Source organism: Tupaia chinensis, unplaced genomic scaffold, assembly GCF_000334495.1.
Source record: "Tupaia chinensis unplaced genomic scaffold, TupChi_1.0 Scaffold000037_18, whole genome shotgun sequence".
NCBI classification, from domain to species: Eukaryota; Metazoa; Chordata; class Mammalia; order Scandentia; family Tupaiidae; genus Tupaia; species Tupaia belangeri.
The window spans coordinates 2,001,987-2,018,942 of NW_006159476.1; the positions used below are offsets into that span (position 1 = coordinate 2,001,987).

Consider the following 16,956-nt stretch of genomic DNA (forward strand, 5'->3'; position numbering starts at 1 on the left):
AAAGATGTAGAAAGGAGGAGTAGCATGGGCTTGGCAGGTATCCATCCCCTAATCTCTATTAGCACCACCATGCTGGGGAAATCCCAAATGTCCCCAGGTTATAACTGACAGTGGTGCCTACTGGTTTTCTATGCAGATCCTTAGAAAAAGCTCAGTAGGTTGATTTGATTTTTTTTTTTTAAGAAAGATTTTTGCTATAGGGCACCTGCACTCACCAAAGAGATGGAGAGAGATCCAGGGAAACAGAAGGCTAATAAATGACCCCCAGGGGAAGTGGCCACACCACAATCCCTTCTCCTTCATTCTCCTCTTGGGATTTTGGGCACACACGTACACACACTCAGCCTGAGTTTTAAGTCACCAGGTCCAGGACTTAAACTACAGTCAACTACATGTGAGTCCAGTGACATAGCTATTATGCTGTCTGCTGGTCCTAGGTTGATATAATTTTTAAGTTATTGTTATTTTTAAAAATGTCCACATAAATTTTTATTTATTAAATTTTAGAAATCTCTTTATTGAAGTATAATTTACAGAGAGAAATAAACATCCATAGAAGTGTAGTACTCCACCTGCTTTATTTTTAAAGAAGAGTGTAACAGGGCCAGCAGGTGGCAGGGTGATTACGCTGTTTGAGACCTGGACCCAGAGGCCTGAGAAACATGCCTGGGCACATATGCGTGTTTGCCCAAAATCTTGGAGGAGAAGGGATTGCAGTGTGGCCATTCTCCATGTAGGGTGATTTCTCACTTTCTCTCTCTCTGTCTCTGCAGTGAATGCACTCACCCTATGGCAAGAAATCTAAAAACAAAAAGCCAGCTTGACAAAAATATCTACCCATGATGATAAAATAAATTGAGGGTGAGGGAAAAAATAAAACCTATGGAAGAATTCTACATTTAAAAAGAGAAACTAAATATTAATGTTTTCCATTTTATATATGGATATATTGAGAACAGAAACTAGAGAATGGGCAGGGGGCATGCGTGTAAGAAGTCCTTAAGTCCATGGTCTTGATTTCCCATCTTTTAAAAACATTTTTATGTATTCATTCATTTATTTTAATTTGACCAGACACACACACACACACAGAAGAAAAGTGAGAAAGCAAGCTACTAGGACCAGGACTCAAACCATGGTTGACCATGTGGGAGTGTCCAGTGCTTTAACCACCATGCCATCTGCTGGTCCTGATTTCCTGTCTTTTGTATTCTACATTTTTAGTTTTCCCTTTCAGCCTTTCATTTTATATCAGTGGAAAGTGAGTGTTTGGGATGAGAAGGTCCTATTTGGGGGTGTGCCAAATCTTCTTAGAGGTGATTCCTGATTTATTAAGGGCTGCTTAGCAGTCTATGGGACATTTGAGTGAACTCCAGTGTTTGGATCAGAAGTGAACCCTGAAATGCTGAGGGTAGGAATGGAGGAGAAAAGGGCTTTCCCTCATTGAAATTCTTCCTTAGTAATAGGGACAGTTACCCTCTGGTGGGTGCTTGGTGTGTTTCTGGAAGATCTAGTCTACATGTGCATGATTTTAATGAATCTTTGTAAAGATGAAGCTGGTTCTTGATCATCTTCATTTTGAAGATGAGCATACCAAGACTCCATAAGGCCTCTTCTTTTTAAAGGATTATTTATTTTTAATTTTGATCAGAGCTCTCTCTGAGAGATAGAGAGGGAAAACAAGTTCCAGGTTTGGAACTTGAATGATGGTCAGCCATGGGGGAATACAACACCTCAATCACCATACCACCTGTTGACCCCCACTAAGCCTCTTGCTTGTTATACTGGTAGTAAGTGAGGGAACTTGGATTTGAATTCTCTCCCCTTGTCCCTTCATTGACTGGTCTAGTCTACACTGGGGGGCCCAGTGGAAACCAAGCTTAGCAACAGATTGTTAGAGTTTGGTCCGATGTACGCCTGGGATTGGCCTCAGCTAGACCCTGAGAGGGCCCGAGAGTTACACTGGGCAGCTCTAACTGGACTAGTAGAGGGGGTGAGGTTGGCACTCCCTGGACTGGCATCTTGCTCAGTGTACTCTAGGCTGCCGAACCCTCAGACCTGTGGGGAGAAAACAAAGGGCAGAGGACAAAGCGGAGAAAGTTGTTTGTTGGTTTTGGAGGGGAAAGAGGTAGGAAGGAGGATTAGCATGGGCTTGGCAGGTATTGATACCCCTAATCCTGATCACCAGCCTGCACCTGGTTGGCCCGAAGCCTGGGCCCCTCCTCTTCCCCCTTGTGTCTTGAAAAGGACAGAAGTAGAAATTTGGGAAGTTTGTTTCTCAATGAGGTTGGCACTCAGAGGGCACAAACGGACTGCCATGAACTGGCCAGGGAGGGTGTGTGTGTGGGGGGTCAAACTGGGAAAAATATCTGGGGACAAGAGAGGTCAAGCCAATATGGCCTTGTTGGCTACTCTGGAACGCGGAATGAAAGATCAATGTCTGGGATCACATGGGAGAGGCATGTGCCAGTGGAAGGCGACTTTGAGACAGGCTTCTAAAGTGAGCTAGTGGTGAGCCCAGAAAGTCTTTTTCCCTTGCTAGGGCTCAGTGTCCCTTTTTGGATGGATGTTACAGTGGTTAAGGCATTGACTGGGAATCTTTTTTTTTTTTTTTTTAAATAATTAATGTGGTTTATTTCTAAGCCAGATATGATTGACCTAGGCCCAGAGAAGAGGTGTACATGCCTTTCTCAGGGTGATTATGTACAAGAGTTCCTTTTATTTGATTTTGGAATTTACAGACAAAATTAGTCAAGAGATTTCTACTGGTCTTGCCCAAAGAGGCGGAACATGTGGAAGCAGGGACTTGTAGGTTATAGGTGGGTTCCACAATTCCTAGATTGATGATTGGAAGGGAAGATCTGTGCCATGGGAAGAGATTCACAAAGAAATGCTTAATCTACATCCCAAGGAAAGGGAAGTTCTGTGCCTTCGGAAGAGGTTAGCAAAAGAATATACTGTAATCAGTTGAATATACATCTCAAAGCTACTATGCCAGAGACAGGATGCAGGAAGAATCCTGTTAAACGGGGGTGGGGTGGGGTGATGGGGGGATAGGGGGATGGGAGTGGGGGAGATGATCTGTTAGTGTTTGTGGGCATGACTCTTCCTAGGCCCTCTGGAAAAGATTTTTGAAAAATAGGAAAAAGGGGAACCAGCAGTTAGTGTAATGGCTATGTCGCTGGACTCCCACGTAGTCGACCACGGTTCGCATCCCGGACCCGGTGGCTTAAAACTCACGCCAGGCGCGTGTGCGTGTGTGCCCAAGATCCTGAGAGGAGAATGAAGGAGAAGGGATTGCGGCGTGACCATCCCCCCTGGGGGGTGATTTCTCGCTTTCTGTCTCTATGTCTCTCTCTGTCTGTCTGGCGAGCGCATGTGCCCTATAGTGAAAAACCTCTCCAAAAAAAAAAAAAAATAGGAAAAAGCAGTCAGACTTCTGTCCACAGTCACCGCTGTTGGCTAAAAATCATTCTTCTGAATGTATGTGTAGGCCACAAAATTGACAGGTCCCATGTTTCTAGGAAGGCTCCATCTCTAGTAGTCAGGTCTCATGGTGTTAGGAAGGCTTGTTCTTAGTAGTCAGGTCCCATGGTGCTAGGAAGTCTTATCTCTAGTAATGAGTTTTCACGATGTTAGGAAGGCTCATTCTTAAGAGTCAGGTCCCATTGTTATAGGCAGTGGAATCTTGAGGGAAAGACATGTCTGACTCAATAGCCACTTGTCTCTGGGAGAAGGAAAAAGTCAGTCTGAATCTCCCCCAAGGACAGGCTCAGAGCCGGAGAGGGCACAAAGGGCCCACTGCTGGTACCAAGCTGGGTTCGAAGCATCCCCTTGGAAGATCTCCCGTTCATCTCTGGTCCCTTTGTAGTCATCATCTTGTCAACGGAAAAATAACTAACTGTAAAAATGAATAATTAATAATTAATGTGGTTTATTTCTAAGCAGAATATTAGTGATCTAGGCATACATGCCTTTCTTCTGACTGGGAATCTTAACCTTATGTCTTCTTTGCTGTGTGACCTTCAACAGATGACCTCACCTCTCTGAGCCTTGTGAAGCCACTTATGGCACCTATCTCTTAGGCTATTTCAGTGAAGAGTATTTGGGTCAATGCCTGTGAAATACAGGTGGTCAAGCGCTCAGTAAATATGGGATGTTCTTGTTATTAATCTGTAGGTTAAAGGAGATGGTAAAGAGGCTCTCAAAGTCCCCTCCTAACTTTTACATTCTCTGGTCTAAAATTCCCAAAGCCTTTTTAGGGGAAAGGCAGAGAGATTTTAGAAACCTCTTTGTATCCTTTCCTTAGCAGAGTCAAGCCTTACCCCCTGGGGTTGTGAATAGGAAACTGATATTCTTGAAGGCCTCCTGGAGGGGTGGTGTTGGATTAGGAAGTACATGAAGAATGGTTAGTGTTAGACCCTCTGGTGGTTCTGCTGGGCGCAGAGCTCTGTATAGGACCTTGCTCATCTCTCTCTCCCCCCTTGTCTCTGACCCTGTCTGTCTGTCTCTCTTTTTTTTTTGCTCCTGCCCTGCAAGTCAACCTTCCCCTCAACCTCTCTGTGTTGCTTCTGGATCTCTGTATTTTTTACCAGTGCAATTTTTACCTGTGGCTTCTAGATGCTTCTGCCATACTTATGCTTATTTATGCATCTGTTCATATGCATACTCGGGTGTCTGTGTGCATGTATGTTTCAACTTATCCATATAGATAGATGAATTTCTATGTGTGCCAGCCTTCATGGTGTTTGTGTGTGTTGTGCATGATAAGTGGGTATCGATGACAGTTTGTATTTTTTGTAAGTATTTTTTGGCCATAGGGCATGTGTACTCACCAGGGAGAGACAGTGAGAGGGAAAGTGAGAAATCACCCCCCAGGAGTGATAGCCATATCACAATCTTTTCTCCTTCATTCTCCTTCTGGGATTTTGGGCACGCATGCACATGTGCCTGGTGTGATTTTCTTTTTCTTTTTCTTTTTTTTTTTTGTGTTCTTTTTTTTAAAAAATTTTTATTTATTTAACATTTTAAGAAATACATTCAATCACATTATTTAGCTTACAAGGTGATCATTTCAATATATGAAGCCTGGTGTGATTTTCAAGCTGCCGGATCTGGGACTGTGGTTGGCCAAATGGGAGTCCAGTGCCTTAACGACTATACCACCTGCTGGCCCTGATAGTTTATATCTTAATGTACACATCTGTGTGAGAGCCTTATGGACGGCGTCCAAATGCCCACTGGCTCCTCTGTCTGTGTGTGTAGCATGAGTGTACACATGCTTTGGGAAAAGATGGCTTGGGGATGTCTATGACATGTATCTCTGAGTCCGACCTGATATATGACTGTGTATTCACATTCGTGTGTACTCACGTGCAAGGAGTGGCTATGTAAGTGTGTGAGTGTTTTTGTGTGTGCATTCTGGGAGACAGGCACGTGGGCTGTGTTATGCACACAAGAACACCTGATACTTTCCTGTGTTTAGATGCCAACATCGATCTGGCTCAGCTCCATCTCTTTTAAACAAACAAGCGGTTCCTGTATTTTTCAGAGTATTTACTTTCCTCAGTTTTCAAGGGTCACACCAGATAGAAAAGGTCTCCATGGATCAGGCGTGTCCTAGAGATTGGTTACTATTTCCCATTGGATGAATTTAAATACCCTTTCCCACAGTATCACCTCCAACCTCCTAAGTCATTCAGTGCATTTAACAGACACTTGAACAGTGGTCTCTGTGTAGCCCTATGTTTGGTGACAGAGGAGACCAGAGAGCCTGGCCTTGCCCTCACAGAGCACTCACTTTTGAGGGGAAGGCAGACCCATCGCCAGACAGTGACAGCCCAGAACACATGGTGCTGTGGTCGGGAGGCACAGGCAGAGGGTTCAGGGGCAAGGTATGGGGGCAGGAGGGTGGGGGTGTGTTGAGGGGGCACAGGCAGAGGGGAGGGATTGGGGCTGAGGGGGCACAGGCAGAGGGGTGGGGGTGTGGGGAAGGGGCACAAGTTGAAAGGTGGGGAGGGGGCACAGGGAGAGGAGTGGGGGTGGAATGAAGCAGAGAGGTGAGGGTGGGATGAAGGGGGCACAGGTGGAGGAGTTGGGGCAGAATGAGGGGCAGACCATGTAGAACCTTGTGTAACATGGTGAGGAGTTAGGACTTTGTCCTGAAGCAATGAGGAGCCACAGAAAGATTTTATTTATTTGAGGGGTTTTTGGTAAAGGGCGTGTGCGGTTGCCAGAAAGACAAAGAGAGACAGAGAGACAGAAAATGAGAAATCACTCGAAAGGGGGGTGGCCATGCCACAATTCCTTCTTCTCCATTCTCCTCTTGGGATCTTGGGTATGCATGCACACGCACCACCAGGTCTGGGACTCAAACATGGGAGTCCAGCGACATAGCTATTATGCCAACTGCTGGTCCCCACAGAAAGGTTTTAATCAGGATAAAAAAATGGTCAGATGTGTGTTTTAAAAAGATTCTTCAGATGTTTGGAGAGGATAATACTGGAAGCTGAAAAATAAGAATGTCTGCAGCTGTGATACAGGTGAGAGAAGACAGGTCCATGAGGATGAGGATGAATGGGTGGTTGGAGAAAGAAATGGAAGGAAGACTGTTACTTGATATCTAATAACCTGGCTGTGTGTGGCTAAGGGTGAGGGACCAGCATGGGAGCTAGATGGTAGTATTGTTTACCAGTTGGAGGGCACAGGTTAGGAGCAGATTTGAGGCAGGCAATAATGGGTTTAGCTTTGGACATATTGGTGAGCCAGGCACAGTCACTAATCCTAGGAGCTTTTTAGGCCAGTGGGAGAGTAAATCAAAATAAATTAAAGTACTCCATTATCTTGATTGTTTTAATTGACAGAAAAAGCTGTGTTTACCAGAAAAGAGAGAGAGAGCCCCCCAACCCCAACAGAACATGGTCATGCTGCAGTCCTTTCCCCTCTATTTCTCCCTCCTGTCAGGATTCGGGGCATGCATGCACATGCTCCTGGTGTGTTTTGCATGTATCTAGGTCTGGGATTTGAACTACAGACAGCCATGTGGGATCTGACTCCTCCCAGGTTCAACCATTGCACTATAGGACTGGACCAATAATCCTGTTATTATTCATTAGTAATTATTAATGAGAATTTACTATCTAGGGTGGATGATTAAGAAGTCTTCCTACAGAAAGTGTTATGTGAATTGGGTCTTGCAAGATGAGTTCAGCAGTAGGGGAAGAAAGGGGAACAGTCCAGGAAGAGAGAGACTTGTATAAGTGAAGTCTTGGACATGTGAGATAGATGGAAGAAAACAGAGGTATTTGACAGCTGTACTCCCACTCTGCTCACTCTGCTGACCTCCTCAACCAACTTCCTATCCTCTACCATCCAGGTTGTTATAAAGCTCTCAGGAAAAAGCTGGCTCATAATGAGTGTGCCTAAAACTGATGACCCTGTCCCAAATGGGAAATCTTTTTAAAATCAATATAAAAATTCATATAAAATAAAAGTATCTTTTCTTTTAGAGAGATTTTTGCTATAAGATGCATGCACTTTCTGGAGAGACAAAGAGACAGAAGGCAAGAAATCACCCCTCCAGGGGAGATGGCCACGCCACAATCCCTTGTCCTTGTCTCCTCTTGGGATCTTGGGCATGCACGCAACTCATCTGGTGTGAGTTTTAAGCCACTGGGTCTGGGATTCAAACCGTGGTTGCCTATGAGAGGCCAGTGATGTAACCATTACCCCATCTGCTGGTCCCAAGACTAACTTGAAAAAAATTTTCTTTTAGGTTTTTGCCATAGTATGTGTGTACTTGCTAAAGAGAGACTCTCTGTCTCTCTCATGATTTTCAAGCCACCAGGCCCGTACTTGAACCAGGATTGGCCATGTGGGATTCCTGTGCCTTAACCACCAGGCCTCCTGCTGGCCCCAAAACTAACCACTTTGAAGTGACCAGTTCAGTGTTTCGTACTATTGCAGTGTTGTGCAACCACCTTCTCTATCTAATTCCAAAACATTTTCAAATGAGAATCTTAGGGAAAAAAAATGAGTATCTTAGGTGAGATTTCTTGTTTAAAATGGAAATACTGATGTTGGGGCCAGTGGGTGGCGTGCTGATTAAGGTGTTGGATCCCACATGGCCAATGCAGTTTGAGTCTCTGTTCTAGTGGCTGGAAACTCATGCTGGGCTCATGTGTATGCATGTCTAAATTTTTTTTTTTTTTGAGAGGTTTTTGCTATAGGGCGCATGTGCTCGCCAGACAGACAGAGACAGAGAGACAGAAAGCAGGAAATCACCCCCTAGGGGGGGGGGTAACAACGCCATCCCTTCTCCTCCATTCTCCTCTCGGGATCTTGGGCATGCACGCACACGCGCCCGGTGTGAGTTTAAGCCACCGGGTCCGGGACTTGAACCGCGGTCGACTACGTGGGAGTCCAGCGACATAGCCATTACGCTAACTGCTGGTCCCTGCATGTCTAAAATCTTGAGAGGAGAATGGAGGAGAAGGGATTGTGGTGTGGGCATTCCCCTACGGCCCCCGGGAGTGGTGATTTCTCATTTTCTCTCTCCCAGCAAGTGCACATGCCCTATGGCAAAAAAAAAAAAAAAAAAGAAAAAATTAAATACTAATGCTGCTAGTTATGTAATTTATTGAACTTATCTTACTGTGGTAAGCTTTTCCTAGGCATGATCTTAATTAAGTCCCCACAGAAAATCTGTGGGTTTTATTACCGCTATTTTGCAAATAAGTTAAGGGAAGTCCCCCAGATTGGGAGTGATTTGTTTAGGTTTTCACAGCTAATGAAGGTAGAGCCTTGAATACTGCACATTCCATGCTCTTTACCACCATCCTGGACTGCCAAGACTCACCTGTTTTTCTTTATGAAAAATTAGAAAAATGTCCTAATCTCCTGTGGTTCTTAAAGAACGTTCCTATAAGTATGAAACAAAAGACTCCAAAATGTTGGAGGGAAAAAACTAGTAGGAGGAAAACTTGAACCTTCTATCATTTTTGCATTCCTTAGAACTTGAACTAAAGATCTGGTCAACCACCCAGGCCATCGGCAGTGAGGCAGTGGGTGAGCTTGGAGAATGAGGGGATGTGGTCAGTGAGTGGAATGTTTATATTTCAGATTTCAGTGATGACAAGGATTCGGGTGGGGCTGTGGGAGTGTTGGCAGAAATGGAATGAAGAAAAGGTCAAAGAAGAGAAGAAAGTCAAGGTTTTTTCTGCCTAGTTGTCTGATCAACTCATATCCATAGCTGCTGAAGTACCTGTTTACCAGGAAAATGGGAGGACTTAAGGTAGAGAGGGGACCGACCAGCAGTTAGCATAATGACTATGTCGCTAGACTCTCATGTAGTTGACCGCGGTTCACGTCCTGGACCCGGTGGCTTAAAACTCACACCGGGCGCGTGTGCATGTGTGCCCAAGATCCCGAGAGGAGAACGGACTGTGGCGTGGCCATCCCCCTGGGGGGTGATTTCTTGCTTTCTGTCTCTCTGTTTCTCGCGTGTTGTGTGTGCCCCACATCCTGAGAGGACAATGGAGGAGAATGGACTGTGGCATGGTCATCTTTCGTCAGGAGTGATTTCTTGCTTTCTGTCTCTCTGGCAAGTGCATGCTCTCTATAGCAAAAATCTCTCTTAAAAAAAAAGAGGGAAAAAAACTATGATGGATGACAGAAATGAAGGAGACATATTCAAAGTTTTGCCATAGGGTGTGTGCTCATGAAAAAGAGAGAGAGAGACAATGTGAGAAATTTTCCTCCATGCTCCAATCCCTTTTCCTCCATTCTCTTCTTGGTATTTTGGGAACACATACTTGCATGCCAGGATTTGAACAGCACTGTTAACCCAGCTGCCTTAGCTTCCATACCACCTGCTGGCCCAGGATTTAAGTTTTTTAACGGACAAAAATTGTATATTTTTATGGTATGCAACATGATGTTTTGATATACAGATACATTATGGACAGGTTTTTTTTTTTTTTTTTTTTTTTTTTTTTTTTTTTTTTGGGCATTACACCCACCCCCCCCCCCAGCCAGAGAGAGACAGAGAGACAGAAAGCAAGAAATCACCCCCTAGGGGGGATGGCCACGCCACAATCCTTTCTCCTCCATTCTCCTCTTGGGATCTTGGGCATGCACGCACATGCGCCCGGCATGAGTTTAAGCCACAGGGTCCGTGACTTGAACTGCGGTTGACTACGTGGGAGTCCAGCAACATAGCCATTATGCTAACTGCTGGTCCCTACAGATACATTATGGAATGGCTAAAAAAAGCTAATTAGTACATACAGTACTTTGTGTACTTACCTTTTGTGTGTGTGTACGTGTGTGTGTTTTTGGTGAGAACACTATAAATCTACTCTCTTAGCAATTTTCAAGAATACAATACATTTTTAAAGAATTAATTAATTATTAATTTTTTTTTTCTGTGACCAGAGAAAGATAATGGGAAAGTGAGACAGCAAGCTGCCGGCTCTCAGACTTGAACTGCAGTCGGCCATGTGTGAATCCAGCCCCTTAACCACCATGCCACCTGCTGGCCCAAGAATATAGTACATTGTTATTAATCATTAATCATCATGTTGTATAATAGATCTCCTCTATTTATTTATCCTAACTGAAATTTTGTATTCCTTGACCAGTCTCTCCAATTCCTCTAGCCTCCAGTCTCTGGTAACCACCATTCTGCCCTTTGCTTCTATGAATTTAACCTTTTTTACTATTAATATTTTAAAATGTTTTTGACCTTTTTAGATTCCATATACAGGTGAGATTATATGGGTATGTTCTTTCAAAAGGAAAAGGATTTATAAAAGGTGAAGTTATCATAGTTTACAGGTGCACTGTGTTTGTTTCTGGTAATGGTTCAGTTACTCCTGTTGGACCAAGCATATAGCAAATAGTAACTATAAACTTTCAACAGAAATGGGACTGAGTGGTGGCACAGTGGTAAAATATGACACTCTGCAAGGCTGACCCTCATGGGAAGAGTCCAGGTTTGCTTCAGGAGCTCTCCCTGGTGCATAGACATGTGCATGCCTGTGATCCAGGTCTGATTGAAGCTGATGGTGGATCTCAGTGGTGAGACCTTGTTAGGGTGCTGTCTTTGTCTGTCTCTCTCATTCATAAAATAAATAAATACACTTTGAATAAGGAGAAAATTTTAGATAAACATTTAACAAATAATTATTGTATTTTATTTTATTTATTATTATTTAGTTTGCTATAGGACATACACACTCACCAGAGAGAGACAGAAATTGAGAAAGTCGGGTCCAGGACTCAGACTGCAGTCAGCCACGTGGGAGTCCTGCGATACAACCATGCCACCTACTGGTCCCAAAATAAACATTTTTAGAAACCTAATTTTCTTAAATCATTGAAGAATGTACAGGAGCAAGCAGAAATAAAAGGGGATGGGAAGAAGGTGCCTTCTCGTTTGTTTGTTTAAACAGCTTTTGACCTCAAGGTAAGCTCTGGATAAATAGAACAAAAATAAGCCAGGATAATGATGAAGAACAGGTACAGTGTGTGATTTAAATGTGTTCCCTCCAAAATTCAGGTGTTGACATAGAACATTCTCCAGGATAGATTACATGTCAGGCTGCAAAACAAGTCTTAACAAATTTAAGAGGATTGAAACCATATCAAGTATCTTTTCTAACCACAATAATATATAAAAAAATCAAAACAGAAGGAACTCAGGGAAATTTACAAATACTAAAAAATTAAACATGCTCCTGAACAACAAATGAGTCAACAAAAAAATTAAAAGTGAAATCTAGAAATTTCTTGAGATAAGTTAAAATGGGAACACAACAAAGAGACCTACTCACATTTCTGAAGACAAAGATTTACCAAGACAATGTCTAAAAAATGGGCAAAGGCCATGAGACCGTAACTACTTTTATCATAAAAAGAATCCTTTTTTTAAATCTTTCTTTCTGCTGCATGAGGAACCAAAGAAGTCAAATACAGAATTGTTTTGCCTGAACCAACTATGCAATCTTTTAGAACAGATAGGTGTATTCTCAGTTATTCTTTAGGGTGTTTTTTTTACTTACAGATGTTTAAAAATGTTTTCAAAAATAAAAATAAAGAATTATTTAGGCTTGCAATATTTTGAAGTTTCTTAAATTTCTGTGATGAACTCTTCAAGTAATCCAACTTTTCTTTTATATCTTTATTACTATTATTTATACATTCAATTGTTATACATCATTTAATTTGTAAAGAAATTTTACCTAACATTATATATGCTACACAGCAGGCAAGTTGAGTATATTATATATGATATCACTAACAGGCAACAAGCCATATCTGTGTCCCACAAATGTCTGATTTCTCCATTTTTCCTCAAATTTCCCTTCCTGCACTCTTTCTCTCTCCCACTCACCTTCCACTTTGTCCCCAGTGTCCATAACAATTTTCAATGCTTTTATGTCCTCCAGTCTTTTAGTTTCTATCATAGAGTGTAGACAGTATATTTTAAGTGGAGACATACAATGTCTTTGTTTCATAGCCTGACTTGCTTCACTAGCAGTCTAACTTTTCACACATAGTCATCAATCAAAAGTCCTTTTGACATGGATGAGATTTATCCCACTCTTACAAAACAACTTCCTCCTTTGTTGAACCTGAGGGTGGCTCTTTGTTCCTTCAGGATCCCAAACCATTCATTCAAAGTCATTCCTGTCTATTTTTCAACACTGTTGATATCAAATTGTAGGGGGACACCTTTAGGAACTTTCTTTACATCAGACTGCTCCCATTTTGTTAAGAAGAAGGGTACAGCAATACAAGTTAATAGTAGTTTCTGAGTTATTAGACACTGCAGTGCTCCCGGGTTTTCAAATGGATACAGTCAAAATTCCTCCATTTGTGGTAGAAGTCCACCATTGATGACATCTCTTCGCTACTACCTTGTCTAGCAGCTGTTCTGTGTTCAACTGGGCCTGAAACTTTAGGCCTCTTCTGAAAAGTCACCTGAGGACTCGGCTTAATTTATTTCCATTTCTGGTAAAATTAGCTGGAATGCTATTTTTTCTATTTAACTGGTTAGGTCTCTTGAGAACTGCAATTGGTTTCCTCTGGACTTCATTTTGTCTCAGAAGATTTGCTGTCCTTTTTAACACTGGAAAATATAATTTTATATTCTTGGGACCAGCAGTTAGCATAATGGCTATGTTGCTGAACTCCCATGTAGCTGACGGCAGTTCAAGTCCCGGACCTGTTGGCTTAAACTCACACTGGGTGCATGTGCGTGCCTGCCCAAGATCCCGAGGGAGAATGGAGGAGAAGGAATTGTGGTGTGGCCATCCTTCCTGGGGGGTGATTTCTCGCTTTTATCTCTCTGTCTCTCTCTGGCTTTCTGGTGAGCACACGTCCCTATAGCAAAAATCTCTCAAAAAATATATATAATTTTATATTCTTGTCACTTAGAGGTGGGAGATTCATAGGGCTAATTTCTCTTTGAAATGCAGTTGCTTTCTTAGCTGCAAGGCCAGTGATAACTCCATATGGATGTCTCTTTCTAGGCATTACTTTTCCTCTGTGGCTCAGATTAGTCTTACCGAAACCAGAATTCTGTTGGATTCCCCACCGTACTCTCATCCTGAATTACTGGACACTACTTTGTTGGAGTCTTCTATTCAGTATTGGAAAATTCTGCTTCTTTCCTCCCTTTCGATTCAATTTGGTGATATCATCAAAAGATACATCAATTTTGTCGAGGTTTTCATTGCTGCAAGCTTTCAGTGGCGGCAACAGTGTAGCTGTGGCTCCCACCAACTGGGAACCAAACCGCTCATGACTGGAGACATCACTGCTGAACAGTCAGCTGGGAAGGCCAGAATTGCAGGCCTGCCACCTCCCACTCTCGCACAAAGACTACTCTCAACTGAATTTTTAATTTCCTGTATTGAATTCTTTTATCTTCAGGATTGCTATTTGGTTCTAAAATGTGTCTTTACTAAAGTTCTCATTTGTATCATGGGTAATTTTTTAAAATTTATTCATGATAGATTGTGTGTACATACAAGAGAGAGAAAGAAAAGCACTCTCCACAGGGCTTGGCCATGCTGTAATCCCCTTTCTCTAACCCTCTAGCCCACCAGGATCCTGAGCACATGTGTGAATATCTGGGGTATTTTCAGGCAAAATGGGCCAGAGATTCACCCTGTAGTTGGTATGTGGCTTCCAACTCCACAGTATAGTACGCTACCATCTGAGTCACAGCTGAGCTATGGATTGTTTCTCTAATGTCATAGAATTGTTTGTTTGGATTCTCTTGCATCTCACTGAGTTTCCTTAAGATCAATATTCTGAATGTTGCACCATCATTTCTTGGATTTCCTTTTTTTTCTTTTTTTCCTTCCCCCCCACCCCATTTAACCTATTTATTGAAATCTACTTGATGCAAGGCACTGTGCTAGCTTTGGGAGGGGATTCAACATGAAAGGCCACCCCTGTCTTCTAAGAGCTCACAATCTAATGGGCGGGGGAGGGTGGGGAGGGTATAAACCAAGTCCACAAATAGCTCTTGTGCAAGGCTGATTGCAATGGGCACCATAAAGCAGACAAGGTAACCAGATATCAGAAAGTACAAGTCATGTGTTTATTTTTTCCTGCTAAATGTGTACTTTTTTTCTATTTTATTTTATAATTTCTTACATTTATTTTTGTACATCTTTATGGGGCATGACATGGATTTTCAAAGTGTGAATGCAGTGTGTGACAGACAGAATAAAGGATAATACCATGTTCGTTGTTATCAACAAAGTACACCATATTTAGTAATTTTTATTTTTTCACTCAGTTGTGGCATGCCATTCCACAACTTATTTGCCCCATTGACCTGTATTTCTATGTCTGTTAAATGCATTTTTTTCTGATCCCCTCCTAGTCCCCCTATCCCAAACCTTTATGCAGTCTCTGGTATCTACAGTTGTCCGCTCTACTTCTGTATCTTAAAATCTTTCAATTTCTGCCATAGAGTGCAGACATTTGGTTTACACTGAGTGAGGATATACAGTGTTTGTCTTTCATATTCTGGCTTATTTCACTTAGCATTACATTTTACAGATTCGGTCACTTTGTATTAAATGACAGGATCTCATTGTTCTTTTTGGCAGAGTTGTATCCCATTGTGTATATGTGCCACATTTAAAGGATTTAGTCATCCAGGGATCAGCAGATAGTGTAATGGTTACATCTCTGGACTCCCACGTAGTTGACTATGGTTCAAGTCCTGGCCCTGAGGCTTAAAACTCATGCCGGGCATGTGTGCATGTGTGCTCAAAATCCTCAGAGGAGAATGGAGGAAAAGGGGTTGCTATGTGGCTATACCCCCTGGGGGTATAGCTTTTTATCTCTCTGTCTCTCTCTGTCTTTCCAGCAAGTGCATGCACCCTATAGCAAAAAATCTCTCTCACTTAAAAAAAATCTAGTCATCAGTTAGACACTTAGGTTGATTCCATGTCTTAGCTATTATAAATAATGCTGCAATAATACGGATGTACAAGTGTCTTTCTAAGTGATTTCCTGTCCTTTGGGTAAACAGCCTGGAATGGGATTACTGGGTCATACTATTTGTATTTCTGAGGAACTTCCATATTGTTTTCCACAATGACTGTACAAATTTACATTCCCACTTCACCATAGCTTTACCAGCACTTGTCATTCTTTGTTTTGCTTTTAGTTTTTGTTATAGGGTATGTACACTCACCAGAGAGACAGAGAGAGACAGGAGGGGATGGCCACATTGTAATCTCTTCTCCTCTAGGACTTTGGGCATGCATGCACCTGGTGTGATTTTCAAGTTGTAGCAGGACTCAAACTACACAATTAGCCATGTGGGAATCAGCCACTCTAACCACCATACCATCTGACTGGCTCTTTTTTATTTATTTATTTATTTTTTGATCATGATCATTCTGACTAGAATTAAACATGCCTCATTGTGGTTTCAATTTGCATTTTACTTATGATAAGAGATAATAAACATTTTTTCATGTGCTTTTTCACCATTCATATGTCTTCTTTTGAGAGCTGTTTATTCAGATGAGTTGCCCATTTTTAATTGGATTATTAGTTTTTCTTCAAGTCAGCTGCTTGACTTCCCCATTGGTTATCAATCCCTTATCTGAATGAAGTCTAGTTTGCAAATATTTTCTTCCATTTTGTGGATTGTCTCTTTATTTATTGTTTCCTTTGACATGTAGAAGCTTAATGCTTTGTTTTAACCCCACTGTCTATTTTTGGAGTTGTTGAATATACTCGATGGGTTTTATTTAAGAAATATTTGCTTACTCCAATCACTTTAAGTGTTTCCACTGTGTTTTCCTTGTAGAGGACTTTCATCTCTTTGGTTATGTTTAGTCCTGAGTATTTTATTTTATTTATTTTTTGCAATTGTAAATAAGATTGCTTTCTTCAATTTTCCCTCAGTTCATTCATTGTTGCTGTATAAAAAAGCTATAGATCTTGTATATAAATTTTTTTTAAAAGAATTATTTTATTTAACTTTATGTATTTATGTAAGTTTGACCAGAGAAGGGCAGAGTGAAAGAGACAGAGAGAGAAAGGGAAAGTGAGAAAGCAAGCCACCAGATCCACAACACAAACCACAGCTGGCCATGTGGGAGTCCAACACCCTTAACCACCATGTCCCCTGATGACCCCTGTATATTGATTTTGAATCCTGCAGTTTTACTGAATTCATTGATCACTTCTAGGAGTTTTTGGATTTTCTGTGTTTATAATCATGTTATCTGCAAACAGGGATAGTTTAACTTCTTCCTTTCCTATTTGAACACCTTTTATTTTACTCTCTTGTCTGATTGCATTGGCTTAGGCTTTGAATCCTATATTGAAAAAAGTATATATGTTGTCCTCACTTTTTTAATGACCATTTATTTTAATAATTATATATATTTATATATAATATATATAAATATA

At 41.7% G+C, this 16,956-nt stretch overlaps 1 pseudogene; it reads right to left on the reverse strand.

Annotated features, from left to right (window-relative positions):
* Nucleotides 1-12,595: 12,595 nt before the first annotated feature.
* On the reverse strand, nucleotides 12,596-15,144 carry LOC102493705 (UAP56-interacting factor-like; annotated as a pseudogene).
* Nucleotides 15,145-16,956: the final 1,812 nt, after the last annotated feature.